This window comes from Podarcis muralis, chromosome 6 (genome assembly GCF_964188315.1).
Source record: "Podarcis muralis chromosome 6, rPodMur119.hap1.1, whole genome shotgun sequence".
In the NCBI taxonomy this organism is placed as follows: domain Eukaryota; kingdom Metazoa; phylum Chordata; class Lepidosauria; order Squamata; family Lacertidae; genus Podarcis; species Podarcis muralis.
In genome coordinates, this window is record NC_135660.1 from 27,442,109 (window position 1) to 27,461,975 (window position 19,867).

The following is a 19,867-nucleotide window of genomic DNA, read 5'->3' on the forward strand; positions in this document are numbered from 1 at the left end:
TCCCATTAGGGGCCAGTGGGGCCAGTAGGTTGCTCAGCTCTATATCCCAGGTGGGATCACCTCACTTTCACTGTTCCATATAAACTGTCTTGAGCATCTCTTTTGAGACAGAAAATGCATTGTATAGGGAAATTTTTAATGTCTGACGTTTTACAATTTTTTATATGTGCTGTAAGCTGCCCAGAGTGGCTGGGGAAACCCAGCTAGATGGGCGGGGTATAAATGATAAAATTATTATTTTTATTATTATTATCATAAATCACCTAAAATTGCTTTCCCCTTCTCCCTCTCATTACTTTTCCCTCATGTGTCTTTTTAGATTGTTACCTCAGACCAGGGTCTGCCTTATTCCTGATTTTTGTAAGCCACTCTGAGAGTGATTTTCGGCTAAAGAATGAGCTATAAATGCCTGAAATAAAATAAAATCAATGAACTGATTCGCATGATCACACTTTCACATGTTTTTAGGACTCTGCTGTACGACTGAATTAAGTCTATATACCCAGAGGTTGCTTAAAACTGTCAGTAAATTGGTGACCAATTATTGTAGGTGCTTCACACACAGCCCCTAGCCTAAAAATTAGAGCAGCGAATGTGGGAATTTTCAAACTAATAACTGCTGCAAGGTGAGCAGGCAGGTCTACTTTTTAATCTGTAATGGAACTGTGTAGTTCTGTGTATCCTTTGTGGGACGTAGGTATTGTGATACGATGAGCTATTTTAGGTACCACTGCAATCTACTGTTCCATATATTTGTTTCCTGACAACGTGTGGAGTTCATGTCTTAGACTTCTATTGTAATAATATCTTTGCCATTATAGATGGCTGAAGCATGGTGACTCATGGGTCAGGATTTCGAAAAATATTGATTTTTCTGTGATGGGCACCCTTCACACACAGCTTATTTAGAGCTTGAACAGCTAAAGAACAGGTTCCTTCAGAATGGGATTTTCGTAGCAGCACCAAGTTGCTGGAAAATAACTCTAATTAACCAAGGAATGTTCAGAAATTGGTTATCTTTCCTTCTAATCTATATTTTAAAAAGCCAGCAGTACTTCTCAACTGATCATTTTCAATCCTCTTGAGATGCACGGCACTGATTAACACATTCGTTAAGCAGTGGAAACAAAGAAACCATTTGCCTTCTCATGTGAAGAATAATACTTAGGTAAATGTTATGTGCTGAGTTGAATAGGATCCAAAATGCAGCAGTCTGATTGATCCTAGAACAATAGGATTCAGAATGCAGCAGTCTGATTGGTCCTAAAACAATGCAGCAGTATGATTGGTCTGCAGGAGCCACCCAATCCAGCTCCAGATGGAAGTGAATCCACAACCTGATTGGCCTACAGGAGAATTCCAGAATTAGCCAATCACGTTCAGCCCATTGTGTAAATAATGTATATAAAGCAGATACTTTAGGGGAACTTTCATTCCTCCTTACTACTATGAGCTGAATAAAGAGCATGAAATCCCCTCTCGACTCTGAGTATATTTCAGTAAGCTTTCCACGACCTTGGCAATGTTGATGGGGGGCCTGGGTCTTATGGGATTTGTAGTCCAAAATAAGGCTGTCCTAGATCATCAAAATAAGGCTGTCCTAGATCATCATAAGGGACGCGGGTGGCGCTGTGGGTTAAAGCCTCAGCGCCTAGGACTTGCCGATCGAAAGGTTGGCGGTTCGAATCCCCACGGCGGGGTGCGCTCCCGTCGCTCGGTCCCAGCGCCTGCCAACCTAGCAGTTCGAAAGCACCCTCGGGTCCAAGTAGATAAATAGGGACCGCTTACTAGCGGGAAGGTAAACGGCGTTCCGTGTGCTGCGCTGGCTCGCCAGATGCAGCTTGTCATGCTGGCCACGTGACCCGGAAGTGTCTGCGGACAGCGCTGGCCCCCGGCCTCTTGAGTGAGATGGGCGCACAACCCTAGAGTCTGTCAAGACTGGCCCGTACGGGCAGGGGTACCTTTACCTTTACCTTTTAGATCATCATAACCTTGATGGTGCTGTTAGGGGAAATAAATGGTTTTCTAATAAAAGAGAAAAGCAATTAGAAGCTTCAAGCAGGCACCTGTTTTTATGAAGCAGATACTGTCTTGAGGATTAAAAAAATTGCTAACCCTATCTCTTTTGAAATTGTTTTGTTTTGTATTTTTTATACATTGCAAGCTAACTTGAGTGGCATGGTTACACTAGAAAATGGGGCATAAACACTCAAGCAAATAATAATAAATAATAGCTTCATGGTTTGCCATATCACTGTATAGTGAGAAAAGAAATCCTTTATAAGAGGCAAGCAATAGTATGCAGAATGGGTAGAATCTCTGTCATTTGTGGTGGAACCCTAAATCCATTGGCATAACAGAGAATGCACCTATGACCCTTGATTTCTTTGCTGAAATTAATGGGGCCATAAAATCTGGGCTGCATTCTAATGGCTTCTCTTTATTTGTCATAGGGGATCCATATTCCGCCAAATAAGCAATTCTAATGAAACAGCGTTCCATAAGAATTTTGCCTACAGAATTCTTCCAGAAATTTCAGCAACACAGCCTTTGTTACTTTTAGGCAAAAACATCCCTCTTCTTCCAGTCCTTTGGCTCATGAAACTATCTATGGCCTTTTTAAACAATTGGGGGGTATTGTTTTTGTTTGTTATTATAGTTTATATTTTTTCTGTTTTTATTTTTATATTGTAAACTACCCTTTCACAAGGGTTTTTCCACACCAGTCAAAGAAAATGCACTCCAAACTCAATTTAGGACCTAGAATTGAGGATGAAGGAGAAATTTAATTCAGTTCACATGTGAAGGCAAATGTCCCTCCCTTAAATCACACTTTCCAAAACAATCTGAAAGCCACAACACAGCCATCCTTCAAAATTTACAGTTCTCTCCATTTGCAGTGCAAAAGGTAAAGGTAAAGGTACCCCTGCCCGTATGGGCCAGTCTTGACAGACTCTAGGGTTGTGTGCTCATCTCACTCAAGAGGCCGGGGGCCAGCGCTGTCCGTAGACACTTCCGGGTCACGTGGCCAGCGTGACAAGCTGCATCTGGTGAGCCAGCGCAGCACACGGAACGCCGTTTACCTTCCCGCTAGTAAGCGGTCCCTATTTATCTACTTGCACCTGGGGGTGCTTTCGAACTGCTAGGTTGGCAGGCGCTGGGACCGAGTGACGGGAGCGCACCCCGCCGCGGGGATTTGAACCGCCAACCTTTCGATCAGCAAGTCCTAGGTGCTGAGGCTTTAACCCACAGCGCCACCCGCGTCCCTATTTGCAGTGCAGCCAGTTGCAAATACATATACCAAATTAAAGTGCACACAAAATGCATATGTCAAGGTAAAGTGTGCACAAAAATGCACATTTAGTGACAATAACATATAAAAATGCATCAGGGGAAATATAAATATTTGAGAACATGTGCAGTGCAAAAATGTATATATTAAGTGCAATTGCATACCAAAAAGTCTGTATTAGAGAAAATGCACACTAAATTCTGGTTAATTTTCATGTGATGTAGCACCCTGCTTGTGGTTAACGCTTAGCTGGAATGAAATATTCAACGCAGCAACAGAGAAATTAAAATAATAATTTATTTGTCAGACAAATAAATGAGAGGCACAGTGGTATATGGTTACCAAGCTCTGGCCTGGCCTCCTGCCATTATGGCCAGCACTTATATTCCCTCAGCCCAGCTCCCTTGCTCCTCCTTTGGCTGCCTCTGTCCAATCAGCCTGGTTGAAATTCCTATTGGCTGCCTGCTATATCCAATCCTAAAAGATACACCCATATCCTCCTGTCCTTATATGGAACACAAAGAGCTATATATTGTTACATCTATAAATGACAAATAAGTAGTAATATATCTTACATGTGTCTCAACAAGGAATCTTAATTACCAGCTCACCTCTTGCCCTCCTTGCCCTATTGCCTTCTAAAACAAATGGTTAATCTTAAATTTTTATCTTAAACATATGTCAAGGATCTTGGGTTCATATTCTCATGCATCATCAATGAAAGATCTCCTTTTTGGAGGTCTTTAAACAAAGGCCTGACAACCATTTGTCAGGAGTGCTCGATTGGCGTCTCCTGTCTAGCAGGGGGCTGGGCTCATTTTGCCCCTCTGGTCTCACAGCAATATGATTCTATGAAATAAGAATTTAACATTTCTTTCTTTCTAGATCCTTTGCATAATTACATTTAAGCCAGCATATTTCATACATTATCATAGATAGCTTTTTAGAAGGATAAACCTCCTCAAAGTAAAAGGAAGGAACAGTTTACAGCCTCAAAATAAAATAGGAAAAAAAGCCTCTTCCCCTGTTTACACTCCCCCCTTCTCCAGCCTGTTGCTTTCTTTTCCATTTGCTCTTGGCCTTTAACCTTAGGAAGATATGGCTCAAGTTTAATGGTTTTATTTTACTATTTACCAACTCTTAATTATGTAGGGTCTGTAACCTTGCTCTTAGCCTGTAATTCCCTTTTTACGACTTTGAGAATTGTTTTCTGCTATAAATCAGGGGGGCCCCTTGTCCAGGAGGATAAACATTGCCAAGGTTCTCTAAGCAGCTGGTCTTCTGCCTGGCATGAAACATTTGTGAATTTAAGCCCATTTAATTTAGGAACCTGATCAAGATATAAGCCAATATAAGCCTTGATTAAAAATGCAGTCTATATTCAGATGCCACAGTGACTCTTTTAAATAACGGTAATGATAATGATATCACAAACTAATGTGGAGGTCTGAGCTTAAAATATCAAAAATGAGAAGCTGAGGAAAACAAAATATGGCAGATCCCGCTCCCCTCTTCTTCAGATGATAGGTACTTACTCAAGTCTCTTTGGAAAAGATTGATGAACTTCACACAGCTATGGCCTTGCTAAATGGCGTGAACTAGCAGGACAATGGGGAGATGAGGATCCCAGCGAGGGCTTTAGCTGGGACTGGGACATACCAGGGCAAGCTGGAGAAAGGGAATAAAAGATGGGTGTAGGAAGTACTCATAGGATGATGGGGGATGGCAAGGAGATGGAGGCCAGTGCACAGGAACCAGATGAGCAGGACCCATCATGAACATGGCAGGCTCTGAGACTTAGGGAGCAGTGGGAGGGGTGCTCCAGGAAACTGAGGCAGGCAAGGGCCCACAGCCCAGCTCCCTAGCTGGCCAGGTGGGGCTGGCTAGCTTTGGGAGGAAGCGTGAGATTCCTAGGCTGGAGTAGGCTTGGAACAGGTGAGGGTCATATGCCTCATCAAGCCCAGATGCTGCAATCAGCATGCAAAGTTCCAAAGGGTAGCAGAGCTGAGGTGCTGTGTCTGCTCAGCTGCCCATGTTGAGGGACCTCTGCTTGGATGTTGTGAGACTGTGGTTCACTTTGGACTTGTGGACTGACCCTGGACTGGGGACTCAACATACTGATTTGCAGCCAGGTAGGCCAGGGGTTCAGAACACGGGGGAGGGGCCTTAATTTATGAATGGTATTCATTGATGGTTTTAGTTAAGGAAGAACTTGCACTTTAGCAATAAAGAAGAGACACAAACAGCTTGCAAAAAGCACAAATCCAACAGCTTTGCTTTTAGAAACAAAACATTTGGATGTCTTGGACAGTTACCTTATGCTATGGTTGCCATACTTCCGGAATATCCCTGACATAGCTGGTATTCAGCCATTGGAAAAAGTGTCCGGGCAGAAACTGGTGAATTTCCTTAAAAATAGTTCAGAAACTTCATTTAAAAAAAAAAAATTCTGCAAAAATATCTCAACAACTTTGCCTTATGCTTTTGCACATGTGCCTATGCAAGATTGTTGCTAGTAGGCAAAGTTCATGATCTCTAATAAACATCCTTCATAGACTAGTCAGTTTTAAAATATCCCATACTGAGATATCGGGGGATGCAGACGAGAGGAGAATAGTTTATCCTTCACTGAACCAGATTCACAGCTGCACTACCAATTTGACACCAGAGGGAACAGCATCTATTTTCAGTCTCTATGAAGATGTGGCAGTTCAGCAGCTGCGGTCACAGTAGGACTGAGTTGTGTTGTTTGAATTTAAAGGCCATGCTCAGTAGAACAAAAAATAAAATAAAATCAAGGCCTTTTGTTGAACCTGCTTCTTCAGAAAAGCCTTCCCTGAGTTACTCTAAACTTGTTTGTTCTGCTGAAGGCCTAGTCACTTCCCTGTGCCATAGCCACTATTCACACATCCTTCAGTGTTTCATAGATGAAGACGGAGACACACTTGTAATAACACTAGGCTTGCACACCGAGAATCACGGAGAATCTCCCCCACCCCCATTACACAGGTCTGAAGGCTCTTTCCTATCTGCTGCATGTTGTATTCGTTTACTCTCAGCGACTGCCTGCCCCACAGAAAGTGTTCACCTGATTGTACTTATTATAGAATCACTTATTATAGAATCACTGCAATTCAAACATGTTCATCAATATTTGGTGGGAAGGGGATGGAAGGGTGATATTCTACCGAGTGCCTGCTGGGTAGGTAGAACATGAGACTCTTAATCTCAGGGTCGTGGGTTTGAGCCCTACGTTGGACAAAAGATTTCTGCAGTCCTGTGGGTTGGACTAGATGACCCTTGTGGTCCCCTCCAGCTCTACGTTTATAAGTTTTACCCAGAGGAGACCCATTGAAATTAATGACCCTAACTTAGTCATGTTCATTAATTTAAATGGATCTATTCTGAGTAAACCTTCATTGAACACTCTTTCTTGTGTCCATGAGCAAGCATGTTTATATGCAGGGCTGCTGTCAGCACCCAACAAGCTTAGGCTGCTCCTGGAGCCCCATTGCTGATGGTGTCCCCTTTTCCTTGCACTCCAAGTACTGTTGGGTAGTTTAGAGAACTACCATTTAATTTTCCCACAATGCCCTGAGAAATAGGAATTGGCATCACTCCAGGGCATTGTGGGAAATCAAAATGGAGGTTCCAAGTCACCCAGTGTTCATTGGAGCAGTTTGCCTGCCTGCAGGTGAGCCACCACAGCTCATAAAGGAGACTGCAGACATAGAAGGGGGATGCTCCAAAGTGCACTATGCTGAAGTCCCCCCCAAAACCTGGAACTAGCCCTGTTACATGGGCATCAACTAGAGACAAGATATATTAGCTTTCCCATGAAGATTTGAGTTTAGAGAAGGGACTAAAGCTTGAAGAACTGTAGTGCATGTTTGTATACAATACTTTTTTTTTTTAAGTACAGTGGTACCTTGGGTTACAGATGCTTCAGGTTACAAACGCTTCAGGTTACAGACTCCGCTAACCCAGAAATAGTACCTTGGGTTGAGAACTTTGCTTCAGGATGAGAACAGAAATTACGCAGCAGCAGTGTGGCAGCAGTGGGAGGCCCCATTAGCTAAAGTGGTGCTTCAGGTTAAGAACAGACCTCCAGAACGAATTAAGTTCTTAACCCGAGCTACCACTGTATTCAAAAGATCTCACCAAGAGGTGAAATGAAAACAACCTAGAGTTTGTTTGCACATCACTGGGACTGATGGATAGAGATAGTTAGTTTATATGGGTTGTATCCAATGTTGCTCAAAGGCTGCATACATACCGTATAATGAAAGCACGTGACTTCCACTGAAGAATCCTGGGAAATGTAGTTTTCCCCTCTCAGAGCTGCAGTTCCCAGCACCCTTAACAAAATACAGTTTCTGGGTCAGACTTCCTCAAATTCGGCCCTCCAGATGTTTTTGGCCTGCAACTCCCATGACCCTTAGCTAGCAGGACCAATGGTCAGCGATGATGGATATTGTAGTCTCAAAACATTTGGTGGGCCGAGTTTGTGGAAGCCTGTTCTAGGAAATATGTTTTAATTGTATGGTGTATACACAGACCTACTCAGAGCAGACCTGTTGAAAAACAATGAACATGACTGACCTAAGTCCATTAATTTCAATGGTTCTACTCTTGCTACTAATGGCTTAGTCCGTTGGATACTCTTTGTATTTACTATCAATTCCTGACCTCTCTTTGCAATCCCTATTTTGGCTAATGGAGATGGTAAGCTATCTGCAAGTCCAAACATCTCTAGTCTGTTCTTATATCGCTTTGCAAACTATGGAGGGTTTATTGGCATATTTAGATAGCAAATTAGATATGTAAGCCAATGCAAGCTGTTGAACTTGTGATATAGTGATGCTTCCTTGAAAAAGACATTCAATGCTTCCAGATGCTAGGCCAGCACCAACAATAAATAACTCTTCAAAGAGCAAGAACAAAATGGGGAAAGATGTGATGCCCGTCCAGAGCAATGCAATGGAAAATATGCCTTGAGAATCTGTGGTTACCACCCACTGAGATTTAGCAACCTTAGCAGTTCCGTCTAATAAAATGGAGAATCTTTTGTCTGTCATCTCGGGCACAAAGAGCTCTCCATCATTGGGGAAATCCATACTGGAAGAAAAGAACATTGAACAGTTATGAATGGCAACATCTGTTAGTAAAGCTTCTGTAAAGAAACATAGCAAAGTACCAGCTTGGCTTGCAAGCCCTCACATCTTCACAACTAAGGCAGGCTTCAGCTGCTGCCGGTCAGCAAAGAATCTGAATCCACATTCCAGGGAAATAATTTGCAGCATGTTGACAGCATACAGGCATAGTTTCAACCCCATGCAAATTAAAATAATTGAGCCATAAACCTTTGACAAAATGATTTAAAGGGTTTACTTGTGACTTCTAATTCCGTATGCTTAACCTATTCAGGCTTTATTATTAATTTGATAGCTTTAAAAAAAAAAAAAAAAAAGCCTGGTCTATGAACTACTGTACCAGCAAACAACCGTTTAGTGTGGGGGTTTGGTTGCAAACCTATGGATTTATGTTGCCATTCATTTGGAAAGTAGTTGCTACTACCATGCTAGAAATAGATGCCGCTATCAAACTCCACACAGCAGTGCCACTTAAACCCTTTTCGTGGAACTATTAAATAGTTATTGACATGGTGGGACAGGAGCAGAACTGGAAACAACTTGTCTACAAAAAATCCTGAAAGCATGCTACTTGAAATGGAACACACATGCACATCCTTATTGGTCAGGTCCGGCCCTACCATTAGGTGAGGCAAAGTGTGGCAGCTGCCTCAGGCCGCAGTTTATCCTGACTGTTTTCCTCCGGAGCCTATCCAAAGCAGAAAGAATCAGCCTGCGCAAGTAGCTCTTGGTGGCTAAATGCAGTGCACTCTCTCATACACACAATAAAGGAAGATATACCTAACATATTACAGACCAAATTACACCTTACAGAAAATACTAAACTCTGGCTTCATCTCGGTTCTTTGGTTTTGGAGAACCTGTATCTTTGGCTCCATTGGAAGAGGAGGCAGGGCCAGCAAAGTGAGAAGATCCTCCTTGGGTGGCAGGACACACACACACCCCAAAACATTGTACGTGATGGAGATCTCAACTCACGCCTTTTCCCTGGCAGGAATGGGGAGGCCACCATTTTGTGGATCACCTCAGGAACCAAATGTCTTAGGCCAGCCCTGGCAGGAGGCCTAGTGATGTAAGGATTGCATACTGTATTCTCTATCTGCTTATTTGAAATACAGTCATACCTCATGTTACGTTTGCTTCAGGTTGAGCGTTTTCAGGTTGCGTCCCATGGCGACCCGGAAGTACCGGAATGGGTTATTTCCGAGTTTCGCCACTCGCACATGCGCAGACGCAGAAAATGATGTCACGCACATGCGCAGAAGTGGTGAATCGCGACCCGCGCAGACGTGGATTGCATTCTTTTCAGGTTGTGTACGGGCCTCCGGAATGGATCCTGTTCGCAACCAGAGGTACCACTGTACAACGTTCCTTTAAAGCCAAATCTGTGCATGTTCGGTGATACTATGCACCTTGATTTGGTGTGTGTTGGAGGGATTTGCTGCTCCTCCTCAGGCAGCAAAATGTTTTGGGCGGTTGGGTGTGCATGTGGGTGGGTTATTTGGATGCAGGACACAGTATGTGGAGAGGGGAAGTCCCGTGGCCTCTGCAGCATGGCTCTGAATGAAATGGCATATTCTCCCAAGGCTGCTGCCACCAGAAGGGAAACTTACAGGCTCTTAAATACAACAGTTTCACCTTTATAAAGGACCCCTGACCATTAGGTCCAGTTGTGACTGACTCTGGGGTTGTGGCGCTCATCTCGCTTTATTGGCCGAGGGAGCCGGCGTACAGCTTCTGGGTCATGTGGCCAGCATGACTAAGCCGCTTCTGGCGAACCAGAGCAGCGCACGGAAACGCCGTTTACCTTCCCGCCGGAGCGGTACCTATTTATCTACTTGCACTTTGACGTGCTTTAGAACTGCTAGGTGAGCAGGAGCAGGGACTGAAACAACGGGAGCTCACCCCGTCGCGGGGATTGGAACCGCAGACCTTCTGATCAGCAAGTCCTAGGCTCTGTGGTTTAACTCACAGCGCCACCGCGTCCCTTTCACCTTTATAGGTAATAGCAGTTTCAGGAAAATATTTGGATCAAAGCCATCATTCAGCATAACCCACCAATGTTGCTGCACCTGCCCAGCTGCTTTTTGTAATAGAAAACTGAGCGTTCCATGACATAGAAACATAGAACTGGTAGGGGCCTAAAGAGTCTCTAGTCCAACCCTCTGCAATGCAGGAATCATAGCTAATAATGCCTTCTCAAACTTTATCTAAACTGTGCACTGAATTGCAGCCATGAGCCTTGATCCTATGCAGTGCTTTTTTTCTTAAAAAAAAATAACAAATGTTTAGGGCTGCTCTAATTTTCCTACTCATATTGAAATACTGCCCCTCAATGAGGCCAAACTTAGATTCACAAAATGTTTAGGGGTATGCGTACCCCTGTGTTCCCTCATAAAAAAAGCACTGATCCTATGTATATGTACTTTTGATCTTACTATATTGGTGTGGCTAGCTCCTAGGTAAGTGTACATAGGACAACGGCCTTAGTTTCATTTTTAAGTTAGCAGGTATAAGATTGCACTGTAATTCCCACTGAGTGCAATGGAACTTACTCCCAGGTAAGTGAGCGTGGAATTGCAGCCCTAGTTCCTTGGAGCTGTTTAACAAGCCCAGCATTATTGATATTTTTTAATATAACATAACAAGCCTTTTCTCCTCCTCACCCCACTGCATATCCTGTTTGTGCAGGATCTAAGATTCAGGCCTTCCTTCTATTGCTGTAGGCAACTTGATATCCAAAAATGCTTGATAATCTTGCCTTGGCAAAAGAGAGACATCAATTATAAATGTCAGCTAGCACCAAGCAATATAGTTCATTTAAGCAATAAACAAGTCATTGTTTCCCCCTGATTTGATACATGCCATAGATAGCCTCAGACGTCAGCAGGACAGACACTAATAGGTTTTGGCAGTCGTAGATATATGGCCATTTTCTTAGTTAACACAGTTCGAGGGCATCCCAAGGGCGGGGGGGGGGGGCTCTGCTAACAGAATAAAACTTGCAAATTATGGAGGGAAAAAATAGTACATTATTTTATTACGTCCTTTTGATTAAGGTCTCTGGTGGTAAGGCGGTCAGAATTAAGCATGTAAATCATATTGATTTCAATACTTTATTTATTTTATTTATTCGTGGATGTATTTCTTGGTAAGTACCCTTACACAGTGAAAGAGGAGAGCGCAAAATATGGTCTGGAGCTCAACATCAAAAAAACGAAGATCATGGCCACTGGTCCCATCACCTCCTGGCAAATTGAAGGGGAAGATGGTGACAGCAGCCACGAAATTAAAAGACGCCTGCTTCTTGGGAGAAAAGCAATGACAAACCTAGACAGCATCTTAAAAAGCAGAGACATCACCTTGCCAATAAAGGCCCGTATAGTTAAAGCTATGGTTTTCCCAGTAGTGAAGTATGGAAGTGAAAGCTGGACCATAAAGAAGGCTGATCGCCGAAGAATTGATGCTTTTGAATTATGGTGCTGGAGGAGACTCTTGAGAGTTCCATGGACTGCAAGAAGATAAAACTTATCCATTCTGAAGGAATGAGTGCTCACTGGAAGGACAGATCCTAAAGCTGAGGCTCCAATACTCTGGCCACCTCATGAGAAGAGAAGACTCCCTGGAAAAGACCCTGATGTTGGGAAAGATGGAGGGCACAAGGAGAAGGGGACAACAGAAGACGAGATGGTTGGACAGTGTTCTTGAAGCTACCAGCATGAGTTTGACCAAACTGCGGGAAGTAGTGGAGGACAGAGGTGACTGGCATGCTCTGGTCCATGGGGTCACGAAGAGTCGGACACGACTAAACGACTAAACAACAACAACAAATATATTTTAGGCGCCACTGTGTCCTCTTGACTGTAATATGCTTTAACTGCTTTTCATATTGCAGTTTCCAGTTGTTGCAACCCATCCTGGGACCGCTGAATGACGAGTGGGTAAGGAATATAATAAAATGACAGTAAACATCCCGTATCTGCTTTGCTTCACCCAAAGACACCTCATTAATCCACAAAGAGGTCAATCCTAAATACAAAGAGCTGGCATAAACCAAGCCGGCATAAATTAAGCCATTGTGAAGTATGCCAGATCCAAACTTGGTTCAAGAGCAGGGATGCTGCTGGCTGAGCAAACCTAAGCCTGGCAGAGGGAAAACAAGCCTTTAAATAAAGCTTGAGTGACACCATCCTTTGGCCAGCTAATTTGTTCCCAGGTTTTGTGACTATGCTGAACAGGCTTAGGATCCAGCCCAAATCTCCCTCCCTCTGTCCTATGGCCACCATGCCTCTGAAACATCCCTTTTCCCAGGACTTGCACTGAAGTAAGATCCACCAAGTCTGGCTCAGGCTGCTGGATCCTGGCTGAGACAAGGTGCAGGAGATACACCAGCATATCTCTGGCTGAGCTAGGATGAGGGAATTAAGCCAGCATAGCCCAGCTGAGGTGGGAACCTTCCAGCTCTATCAGTTCAGAACTACTGGTTCCTAACCTCACTCAGCACAGTGGATCTTTCTTTAGGATTCTCTTTAGGATTCTTGAGAGCCAGTGTGGTGTAGTGGTTAAGAGCAGTAGTCTTGTAATCTGGTGAACTGGGTTCGCGTCCCCGCTCCTCCACATGCAGCTGCTGGGTGACCTTGGGCCATGCACACTTCTCTGAAGTCTCTTCAGCCTCACTCACCTTACAGAGTGTTTGTTGTGGGGGAGGAAGGGAAAGGAGATTGTGAGCCGCTTTGAGACTCCTTAGGGTAGTGATAAAGCGGGATATCAAATCCAAACTCCTCCTCCTCCTCCTCCTCCTCCTCCTCCTCCTCCTCCTCCTCTTCTTCTTCTTCTTCTTCTTCTTCTTCTTCTTCTTCTTCTCCTCCTCCTCCCTAACCATTAAGTTCCATTGAATAAAAATGAATTATTTCAGCCAAGGAATTAAGTTCATTTCTCTTATTGTACAAAAGTCTCACTGCATGTGGAAAAGTAATATCTATGGGGAAAACATATTTCAAATAAGTAACTGAATAAGTACTTTTCAAGTCTATTCTCGTCTTATCGGTGTGGAGAAACAATTGTCAATTTCTTGTCACTTCACATTAGCTACATTTTAGTAACATGTTATTTATTTACTTCCAACCTCTTTGCAACCGTAATCCTTTTCAAAGCACTTAATAATTTTATAACCACATAGGCATGTGCTTTGGAGCATTTTCTGCAGATAGTTTAATTCCAAAACACAGTTAAATCACCTGGAAGAAGAAAGAGGGAAATGCCAGATTTATCTAAAAAGCAGCCCAGTGGCAGATGTCCCCCTCCCCCCATATGTTTAGTATGAGAAGCTGGGTGGTGGGAAGAACAGAAAAAAGTTCAAGAGATAAAAACAATGACTCCTGATACTAAGACGTATCAATTGATTTCCCATCAGAGGTGTCCTGGAACGCTCAAAGAGCCTGGCACCTTTTTTCCCCCTTAATGAGTTCAGAAGTGGTCTATCTAGAGTGACTAAGACATAATAAAGACACACGAAACAAACTGAGATTCTGAGCACGTCTGGCTGTCTCTAGGAATCCTGACATGTTCCTTCCAGCCCAGTTAGGTTCAAAATTGGAGGATAAACAAGGTTTTAAGCAATGGTTCTTTACTACATGTGGGAGCCTGCTGTCATGTCAAATCAAAATCGGGATTTTAAATATCAGAGGTACCTTTCATTTGGAACATGCAGGATTTCTGGCATTCAGTAAAGAGCTTTTTATTTCGGTGGGCATTTTAAGGATGTTTTATGGTTAATCTGAACGGATTTTATTTTTGGGAACCTTACTGCACACCTGCTTAGGCTACGGTTTTAAGTGGTGTACAAATTGTTGAAATCGGTAGACGTGCAATCTCTTTGCGTTAGCAAATGTCATCAATAGTGTTAGTTTCACTACGCTGTTTAAATTTGGGGTTCCATTAAGACACCAGCCAATCCAGGCAGCTAGCCTGGCATCTGCATTCCATTCACTCAACCAGTGTTCCCCACACAGAGGCACTTACACAATACTTGAGTGCTAACTGTATGGATCGTGCATACTGAAAGTGGAGAGAATGAATGAGTTATGTACTCTAATGAATACGTGCCGGACGATTTTCTTACAATGGAAGAGTTATACATTTCTTAAAGACTAGAATCATAGAGTTGGAATAGACCACAAGGGCCATTGAGTCCAACCCCCTGCCAAGCAGGAAACACCATCAGAGCACTCCTGACATATGGTTGTCAAGCCTCTGCTTAAAGACCTCCAAAGAAGGAGACTCCACCACACTCCTTGGCAGCAAATTCCACTGTCGAACAGCTCTTACTGTCAGAAAAAGATTGTTCAGAAAAGGGTGTGTGTGTGAGGAGAAATGCATAAATATTCTTTTTAGTACTGCCTATCTGCTATAGCTCACTGCTATAGCTATAGCAATAGCACATCGGAACTGCTGACCTTCCGATCAGCAAGCCCAAGAGGCTCAGTGGTTTAGACCACAGCACCACCCACATCCCAATACAGTGGTACCTCTAGTTAAGAACTTGATTCATTCTGGAGGTCTGTTCTTAACCTGAAACTGTTCTTAACCTGGAGCACCACTTTAGCTAATGGGGCCTGCTGCTGCTGCTGCTGCTGCTGCTGCACGGTTTCTGTTCTCATCCTGAAGCAAAGTTCTTAACCCGAGGCAATATTTCTGGGTTAGCAGAGTCTGTAACCTGAAGTGTATGCAACCTGAGGTACCACTGTAGCTTGTTCACTGTTTCTTTGAGTCATTGATATACAGTGGTACCTCGGGTTAAGAACTTAATTCGTTCTGGAGGTCTGTTTTTAACCTGAAACTGTTTTTAACCTGAAGCACCACTTTAGCTAATGGGGCCTCCCGCTGGAGCCAGGCCGCCGGAGCACAATTTCTGTTCTCATCCTGAAGCAAAGTTCTTAACCCAAGGTACTATTTCTGGGTTAGCGGAGTCTGTAACCTGAAGCGTCTGTAACCCAAGGTACCACTGTATATATTAAGACATTGTGTTAATGTAGCAATCTCTCTGCTGTTCTCCCTTCGGTAGACTTCTGAAATGACTCTCAGATAGCAAGACTATGTTGCCATGATGGTGATGACCTATAATGAACATACAGGGCCTGGGTACCTGAAGAGGAATCTTCTTCTGCCGGAGTTATCTGATCTTTACAATATTCTTAAATAAGAACATAAGAAGAGCCGGCTGGACCAGGCCAGTGGCCCATCTAGTCCAGCATCCTACTCTCACAGTGGCCAACCAGATGCCTGTGGGAAACCCACAAGCAGGATTTGTGGATTCCAGCAACTAGTATTCAGAAGTATTACTACCTCCAACTGTAGAGGCAGAGCATAGGCATCATAGCTAGTAGCCATCAATAGCCCTCTCCTCTGTGAATTTGATCAATCCTCTTTTAAAGCCATCTAGCTTGTTGGTCAGGGACGTGGGTGGCTCAGTGGGTTAAACCACAGAGCCTACGGCTTGCTGATCAGAAGGTCGGCGGTTCGAATCCCCATGACGGGGTGAGCTCCTGTTCCTCGGTCCCTGCTCCTGCCAACCTAGCAGTTTGACAGCAGGTCAGAGTGCAAGTAGATAAATAGGTACCGCTCCGGCGGGAAGGTCAACGGCATTTCCGTGTACTGCTCTGGTTTGCCAGAAGCGGCTTAGTCATGCTGGCCACATGACCTGGAAGCTGTACGCCGCTCCCTCAGCCAATAAAGCGAGATGAGCGCCGCAACCCCAGAGTCGGCCACGACTGGACCTAACGGTCAGGGGTCCCTTTACCTAGCTTGGTGGTCATCACTGCCTCCCGTGGGAGCGAGCTCCATAGTTTAATTATCCTCAGAGGCCAATCACATTCTGCTGCAAACCTCACTTCCTGAAGTTAGGCGGGGGGTGATTGGACAAAGGTTCTCTCAATTGTGATGGCCCTAATAATAATAATAATAATAATAATAATATTTTTTTATTTGTACCCCGCCCATCTGGCTGGGTTTCCCCAGCCACTCTGGGCGGCTTCCAACAAAGATTAAAAATACGTTAAAATGTCACACATTAAAAACTTCCCTGAACAGGGCTGCCTTCAGATGTCTTCTAAATGTCAGGTAGTTGTTTATCTCTTTGACATCTGATGGGATGGCGTTCCACAGGGCGAGCACCACTACCGAGAAGGCCCTCTGCCTGGTTCCCTGTAGCTTTGCTTCTCGCAATGTGAAACATTAAACATGGAGTGGTTCCCTTGGCACTAAATCTGAGTTCTTTCCTATTAGATGTGGAGCTGCCCTCGGGCATAGTCTGGAAACTCCAACTAGCGTAGAAGGCAACAGCTACACTGCTGATGGGAGCAGACGGTTGACAGTATGTGACACCTTTGCTAAGACATATGTGCTGGCAGATGTCTCCTGGAACAGGTTCAAGGCTCATGTGTTATTATACAAAGCTCTGAACAACATGACTGCATGATACTTTGAAGATCACCTGAGTCCTTATATCCCTTATATCCATGAGAGAACTGTGGTTTGTTGTTTTCTCCTTTGTTACAGAGGTCCAATTGGCTTCAGCTAGAAGTCGACCATTGCTTGTTGCCAAGTCCGTGCTGTGGAATACAGTTCCACCAGAGATTCGATAGTACTGACTTTCAGGCATCTCTTGAACTTTTTATGACAACAGGGCTATTTTGTATTGCTTTTATGTTGTTCGGTGCTTTGCCATACTTGTCTATATTGTTATACGCTGCCATGTTTTATGAGTTGGCAGGTGATAAACACACGCGCAGAGACACATACAATCAGCAAGCAAAGAATCCTTTTAGTTGGCCAGGCCTTATTACTGAGCAAATTACTGCAGTAGTTTTGATGGATGTTGGTCAGGGGTGTTAAATCAGGTCTGACAGATTTTTATTGTACATTGCTGGTTTGGCAGTAATGCACTCTATTCTGTTGTGTCTTCTTGTTCTACGTCAGCCACACTAGGAGTTTTTAATTGAAGGGTGGGATATGAACAATATCAAGTTATTACTGTTAAGTAAATAAAATGTGAAATGCTACAATGCAAAATGGCAGGTATCAAAGTGAAGGCTTCACAATGGTGAATATGGAATAATCAGGAAGCCAAATCAATATCAAGTCATTATCTGTTGTATTTGGGCAAGGCAGCACAATTGGGCAATACTTGCCTTTTGCTTTGACAGTGTTTTGCATCCTGAGAAATGCTTTGAGTTTTATGAATGTCCTCAGGACACGAGGATGAGTAAGCCCATTTTTCAGAGTTGCACTGAAATAGCAATTCTTTCTAGGGTTACATAACCGTGTAATATTCTTCAAGGCAATTCAATATCTTTAACGTTTTTCAACAGCATGATTTCTCCCTCCCTGTCCCTGGCGTTTGTGTATGAATGCTTCCAAGCTGTCAGATAATACTGCTCAATATTACAAACTTCAGTATAGAATGGATATAAAAATATTTTAAACATAAGTGATTGAAAACTTCTTACCCCTTCCAGCTGTATTCTATTTGGTTTATTAATCCAGTAAAACTTTTGTCACATCCCTCCACCCTAATTAACTTCCCCTAATTAATTTTAATATAAGTGTGCATAACTACACTTACTTGCATTTGTCCTTGGTTTCTGAGGCCTCTTCCTTGCTTCCTTTTAACTTCCTCCCAGAATCTCAATTCAGATTGTATGTTCCTTGTGGCAAGTGCCTATGTTGGAGTGTTGTGGGGTTCTGTTTAACTTGCCTCTCTGTATATTGCAATGTATATTAATTAACATACACATTTGCCATCTTCCTCCATCCCTGTGGGGAATTGAATGAAAGAGGCAGTTTTTTAAAAAAATAGCCATCTTCCTCATTACATCCAGTTATAGCAAATAAACTAGTCTAAGCCTGTTTTTAAATGGAACATTCATGCCTTAATAGCTCCCACTAGGAAAGTTTTCCTTCAAAGTTTTGGGCCACCTCAACAGAAAAGGCTCAGTTTGGTCCCTGGAGTTATCTTATTTCTTGGTTCCAAGCACAGCAGATCTGCATAGGTAGGGTGTTTTCCATGGTGATCAGTGTCAGATATGCTGAATTATGACAGATGTACCTGTTAGACATTTAGGGCTTCTCCCATAAATCAACTAGCTTAGGCTACATCTGTTGTTGTTGTTTTGTACAAGGTTGCTTTCAGATGTCTACGTAAGGCCATTTACTCTATCATAAATAAAAAATACCTTCATGTTTGATGAAAGATAATGTCCTTGTTGAACCAAAAACATGATGGGATTTTTGTTGCTGTTGTTTTGCTTCTGAGCCCTTTTCAACTATTGATGAGCTGCAAAACTAATGGCATTAACATAGTTTAAAGCATCACCTGTGTTTTCCAGTTGTCTGGGACTGAAACTGGGATATTGTGCTCTGGTACCAATGAAAACTATAAAGTGATGCTGTCAGATGCACCTCCATGGGGACTCAGGTTCTATAAATGAAAGGCTGCCACAAAGAATGGTGTCTCCCAGGCTACCCGAACTTTTGAAGGCGGTGGAAATACCCCCAGTTGAAATTAAACACAAGTTTCTCACCACAAACATCTAATAACAATTACAGTGGTACCTCAGGTTACATGTGCTTCAGGTTACATACGCTTCAGGTTACAGACTCCGCTAACCCAGAAATAGTGCTTCAGGTTAAGAACTTTGCTTCAGGATGAGAACAGAAATCGCGCGGTGGCGGCGCAGTGGCAGGCCCCATTAGCTAAAGTGGTGCTTCAGGTTAAGAACAGTTTCAGGTGAAGTACTGACCTCCGGAACGAATTAAGTACTTAACCTGAGGTACCACTATATTCTTACTCAGACACAATGGACTTGACAATGGACAATGTTTAAAAGTGAAAATAGATTACAGGTCTAAGAACTTTTTAAAAATTCTGATCAGTCTTCAGTAGATAAGATGGATCATTTAAACGAGCAATAATTTTTAAGGGAATAAATCTGAATACTCATTCAATTAACTTTTACAGCTCAAACTTTACAGCAACCGTGGAGAACCGATGGCACTCCCGATGTTGCAAAACTACAACTCCCATCAGCCCCAGAAAGCCTGGCCTATGGCTGCAGCTGTAGCTCACCAACATCTCTGGAGGGCCGTTAGTTCCCCACTCCTGCTTGAAAGCATTGTTAGTGTTATGTACTGAAGTTCTCACCCTGGGCCAGCAGGGGGATACTGTAGATACTTATGCAAATAAGGGATCGAAAGTGATGTTCAGTGATTGGATAGTTTTAGAAAATTGTTACAGTTACGTTGTACTGGAGCTCTATATAAGCAGGCTGACTGAACCCTTCAGTTCAGTTCTGTTCTGGCCTGTGAATAAACAAGAGCTGTTTGAAGAATCGCTGTGTCGTCTGATATGTTCACCCACAACTTA